General features: G+C 39.8%; 1 pseudogene; it reads right to left on the minus strand.

Annotated features, from left to right (window-relative positions):
• Positions 1–2,052: 2,052 nt before the first annotated feature.
• LOC120291846 lies at positions 2,053–4,696 on the minus strand (annotated as a pseudogene).
• Between the last annotated feature and the right edge of the window lie 1,284 nt (positions 4,697–5,980).

Consider the following 5,980-nt stretch of genomic DNA (forward strand, 5'->3'; position numbering starts at 1 on the left):
GCAGCTGTCAGCAGAAAAATTCGACCGGCAGGCATTGTAGAACAGCAAGCTTGCACCAAAACCTGAACCACAAAACCTCGAGTTGGATGACCAACTAAATCGCCTATGACAGTATAATGAACTTAAAAAACTCCAAGTCCTTTGACCAGTTCATAGCATTGGTGGAATCTTGCAACCATATATATTCCATTCTCATAAGTCACGACGGTAGAGAAACCCAGCATTATAATATGTATGTACAGCTCAAGCCAGATATTCCCGGCGTCTACGTCAAAGAAACATGCAGCGGAGCAGAGACACAATCACTCCTTGAATGGAATCAGACAAGCAAAATACAAGTACAAAGAGCCTGCAAAAACCACAGAAAACTTTGTCTCAAAGAATGTTCCCAGATTAATATTGATGAGCTCATCATCGCATGCATCAGCCAAAAACAAAGAAAGAAAAGGAAATTGGACGTGGGTCGCAGATAATGCATTTGTCAACTCTAATTTTTCCAAGCCAACTTCATCGGTTAAGCGAAGACCATTTAATTAGTCGATAGCACTAAGGTCAGAAAAAATAAAAAATAAAAATCAAGAGGGTGAATTCTCAAGGAAGCTACATTCGCTAATGCCAAATTTATGTCAAGGGTCTAGTTCTTGCTCCATTAAAAATTATGCAAGAGGGCTAGAACAACCACGATTTTGAACAAAGAATACACCAAGCACGTGCCCTATCAGATGGCGACCACATTCCTACTCGTAAACTTTATTCCATTGGAGGATTAATCATGATGAGAATCCATTAAATGAAATCTCCTGTCCAGAGACAGCAACAAAGGAGAGAGAAAACCGTAAACTCGATTACCCAAATAATTAGCCACACTGAAACAGGAGGTACTCCTCATCAGATTCTGATCTTGGATGCCGGGCAGAGTTTTTGACGTAATCTGCACAATGTCAATTAGAAAACAAGTACGTCTATGTCCTATATCGGCAAGTAGAAAATAGTGACAATTTAATGGATTCTACAACGTGCTAATAGCCGGCATTGAAGATTATATGCCATGTATCCAGAACATTAGTATGTGACTGATATGACACGGAGAATAGTAAGCCTGGCCTAAAAATGTTTATACAGATAGATGCCATACTTACAAATTGCTTCCGACATTCTATCCAGAAATACTCACAGAAAAGACATGAGTTGAAATCACCTATCAAATTGTCCCATCACAATGGCATTGGCAAGAATATCCACAATAAGAGAATGGCTAATACCTTCGTCATCGACTTAGTTGATATATGATAAGATTTGAATACAATGGTTTAGCTGACCTACGGCTGGATCCTTCAACTGCAAAACGTACTGCTAAGGTACTCAAATGTCTCAAATGTATAAAGCAATAGCACTAAACTAATCACAGAAAATGTGATAAAAGTCGTCGACAATCAAATTAAATCAACAATTTTGAATTCATTGTAAAAGGCAAAAATCACACTCCCCAAAAGCAAAGTTCTTGTCCAAGGATATTACATCAAATAGCAATTACAGTAATGCTTCCTAACTTTCAGTGCTCAAGTTGTTTTGGACTTTCAAGCAGTAAGGTACCAAAGTAAAATAGAGATCTACCATTGTCATGGCCCAGCCCAAAAGCAAAAGGAGTAAATGATTGGTGGTTAATTGATACGAATCAAGCCCCACATTGACTGGTAAAAATATCCGAGGTGATCTGTAATTTGGAACCCTTCGTCGGTGGTTAACATTTGGTACTACTTCGAGACTTTCACTTGCATAGTTTCAGCCAGGTTATTATACATCACTGTTAAACTATCAAACAAGAATATCACACTTGGTGGCCAAACCATCTCTCCCTCCCTGTTCATTCTCAGTGTAACATCAGCACCTCTTAAATTGACTACTTTGTAACTTAATGCTCTCTCTCATTGCATTTTCTTTAAAGCTGAAAGCAAATATGAAATGACACATACTTTGCTGGTGCTTTTTCTTCCATTACCAATTTTGGAAGTTTATAATCAAAGTGGAACAGTAGAAGGGAAGAGGTAGAAGAACAGGGCAACATCTGCTTCAAGATGCAATAAATCAAATCAGCTTCCCCAATTATGGGGCAACAAGGAACATGCCAAGAAGCATTCTTCACGCCCAAAAAGTTTATGTACATAAAAGATATATTCTATCAGTACGTATCCATAACCGATGGATTCATACCGACGATAGTAATACATTTTCAGTCATGTTCAGCTCTTCCTCAAGTCAATGGTCATCTACAAGCAAAACTAGGACAACGTCACTTGTTCTCAGATTTAAGCTGTCTTGCAAGCACAAGAACGCCAAAGGATGCGATTGTGGACAAGATAGCTGATGAATAGCCCGTCGCAAGTAGAGCACCCCTTAGAGACTGCATTCAAAGGATTCCATGTATCAGCGTTCAGTAAATGTAGTACAAAAGGACATCTACACAAGGTTGAAGATGGTGTTCTCAGAAACCTTGGCCAGCAGCAAAGCATTATCATTTGCATACTGCAAAGAGCTCTCAGGGATGCTTTGAACGCCTTGAGCTAGTTGCCACGAAAGAATTCTGCATTTTAAACGGTAGTTTTCAATTTAATACTCTTCAAACTAATATAACTAGGCAAAAAAATCAATTGTGACAAAAAGCATCAGTTACCCAATTGAAAAACCGATAGCAGCCCCAATGTTGGCTTTATCTGATGTAACTTCTACTTGAAGTTCTCCAAACTGCATTTTCAAAAATGTGAAGAACCAGTGACAGATCACATTATGTTAATAAGCTTGTCCTTGAGACCTCAACCAGGAGAGAGCTAGAACCAACCCTAAAAGTTCAGGCTTCCTTCTTAGGTTCTTCAACCATTGCGGCAGATACTTGGGTTGCAGCCAAACGCTTTCCCATCGCAATCATTATGTTTGCAATCTAACAACAATTTGAAACAGTTTACACACCTCATATAAATCCAGTAGTTATGCCACATTCAAAGTGGAAAAGATTTCTCCAAACATCGAGGCTCACATCATTAGGGGTCCTTATGCATGATCAGTCAAGGTTTTTCTTGAGTGCTTCCAGTTCTTTCAGTCAATGATAAAAAGAAAAAAAATGTAGTTTGAGAAAACAAGGAAAAAGGAGTTGATGCAATGACTGGGTTCAAATACTCATTCAAAAGTATAGGAAATTCTCGTTCTAACTAATTTAGTTTTATAAGTGTTTAACACCGACACGCAACAAATTTACAGATTAAAATAGGGTAGGGCAGTCTGAATTTCAAGTGTGCATTTTCTGCTTCTTTGGCAGATTAAAATTGCTCTTTTTAACCCACCATTCCTGTTGTTTGCATTTAAGCTCACATAGCAATAGTATACCAACTTTTACCATGCTGAGAGTTCACCAGTTCTGCAAGATACCTTAGCAAGTTCGCCTTGACCATACGGTCCCATGGACTGGAACCTCCTTCCAGCAGATGATAAGCGCCTCCCCAATGCTAAATCACCAATTGCATGATCATGAGGCTCATGACAGACCCTTAAGCATGTATTAAGCATGAATAAGCCAGTGTTTTCTTCATGCCTGATTTAGCATTATCAGCCAAAGAGCTCTCTCTAGCAGAGGCAGTTTGCTCGCCAAAGTCCTAGATGTCAATGTATCTGCTTGTCCTTACGATTTCAACCAATTTAACAATATATCTCCAAGTTCTTCGCCACACTGGCCATTGGAAAAAGGGAAATAAAAAACATAAAACTTGTTAACTTTTGTATTAAAGCAATCGGCATACAGATGTCAGATATAATCCATCTCCCTTCGAGCTTCTTCAAGTTCCCACGGACAATTGACAAAATCTGAACTCCACTCAATCAGTGAAACCGTACAACCGAAACAAATGAATCACAAAAGGTAGGAATTGGAGCTTAACAACAAACCTCATCAACAACCGGCCCATTTGAAAGGTCAAAAGCCGCATCATTCAGCTTCAACATGTACCCAAAAAAAAAATAATAATAATAATAATCCATCATGAAAAACTCAAACCGATCCAGATATTAAAACAAGGGCATTATAATCCCCCACGATAATGATCAACAAGCATGGGCATCTCCTTTAGTTTTACGAAAAGGCGTAAACTTTGGGGTTTGAAACGATATCGTTGCACAGCTTTGATAAAGCTGGTTGTGACGTGCAATTTCAACTAAGCCTACGGCCGCAGTGACACCCCCTCGTAACAGCAATCCGCATTCACGCACGCCCCCCTCCATAATTCGACGAGAATGCCACTCATCATGAAGAGTGACGACTCACTGTCCATCGCCAGTACTTACATCCAAGCGAAGGTCGCGCGGGAGCTGCGCGAAGTAATCCGAAGGAAGGTCGAAGCTCTCCTGCAATTCAAACGCCACCGGACACGATTAGACGCCGACCGCACCGAAACGCGCGAGCGAACCAGAAACGCGACCGGAAATCCCTTACAGCGAGTTCTCGGAGGAGGAGCGGGCCGGAGGAGTCGGATCCGAGCGGCGGCGGCGGCGGCGGCGAGGCCGCCGGCGAGAGGGAGGAGGCGGCAGGGGCTCCGGCGAGGGAGGGAGCGAGGGGAGGAGGAAGAGGAGGAGGAGAGGTCGGGGAAGGGCCGAGGAAGGAGGAGGGTCGCCATTGCTGAGCTGAAAGCCAGTCGCTCGGTTTGGCAGTTTTTGGACGTTAATCTCTCTCTCCTTGAAAAATAAAATATCTGAAAAAAAAAAAATGGAAAATAAAATATCTGGAATTTTATCTATTTTGGATTTTCATTAGTAAATGCTTTTTCCACAAATTTAATTAGATAAACAGATAAATTCGAGCACCGAGGGAGAAAATATGGGCATTGCTCGATTGGTGGAAATATTTCAAAAAACGATCGCTTTATTTCGAAAGTCGATTTGGAAAAATCGATCGCCATAGTTAGAAACAATGAATCACAAATCAAATTGAACAGTATAATTCTTAATTCTCTCAAATTTTAACATAAATAATTCCCACGAAACTATAAAAATTATGTCGAGATTTCTTAAATGTACGTGCAATTCAATTATTGTTTAATTACTAAGTAGTTAGATGACACTACCTTGAGAAACTCCTATTTATTATGTTATTAAATATCCTTTCTTATACGAAAATTCATCGTCAATTGGAAATTTACCTACTACATGGATTAAGCAAAAAATAGTATTCCTAATTAAAAGTTACTTATGACATAAAGCCATCACATATCACTAAAGATTCGTTTGTTCCATGAAAAATCAATGATATAGAAATTATTTATTTGAAAATGATCGCATATATCACTTATAAAAATGAATGAACAAAATATTTAGACATAATTATTATTAATAATAAAAATATTTTCATTCACTAATTATTTCTTATCAGTATAGGATTCTCGCAAATATTATTGCTTTTCCATGGCAAATACAAGCCTTGGCTGCATTTTAATGAGCACATTGCTCAAGCATTTCATTGATACAAGCAATTTCACTCAAGCATATGATCATAAATCAGCTCGGATCGCGTCACAGCTCCTTCACCTTCTTTTCTGCTGATGAGAGCCGGAGTAACAGAGAGTTATGCGCCGAGCATGTCAGAAAGCTGCCGTTCCAATTTCTGTGCCGAGCACTAGATTGCAAGCTTTCAAAATGATTGCAGGCTGCTCCATGACCTCACCAGCCATTGATAGATCTGCTACAGAGAAGGCGAAAACTTGCTTGGAATGAGGACCAAGCCATGAAGAAGTCGACACAGCCCTATCTCAAGGTTAATCGACTCAGCTTCAATAGACCAAGGCGCCACAATAATGAATCGGGGTAACTTGTTTTCCTGGCAACTTCGGTAAGCCCTTCAAGAGCAAAACACTCCCGCCCACCAGCAAGAGTAACGGATGCATCCAAGTTCTGCCTTAAAGCAAAATTTGGCTAAACTGACATCATAAATCTCATTTCAGAT

Source organism: Eucalyptus grandis, chromosome 3 (genome assembly GCF_016545825.1).
Source record: "Eucalyptus grandis isolate ANBG69807.140 chromosome 3, ASM1654582v1, whole genome shotgun sequence".
Lineage (NCBI taxonomy): Eukaryota > Viridiplantae > Streptophyta > Magnoliopsida > Myrtales > Myrtaceae > Eucalyptus > Eucalyptus grandis.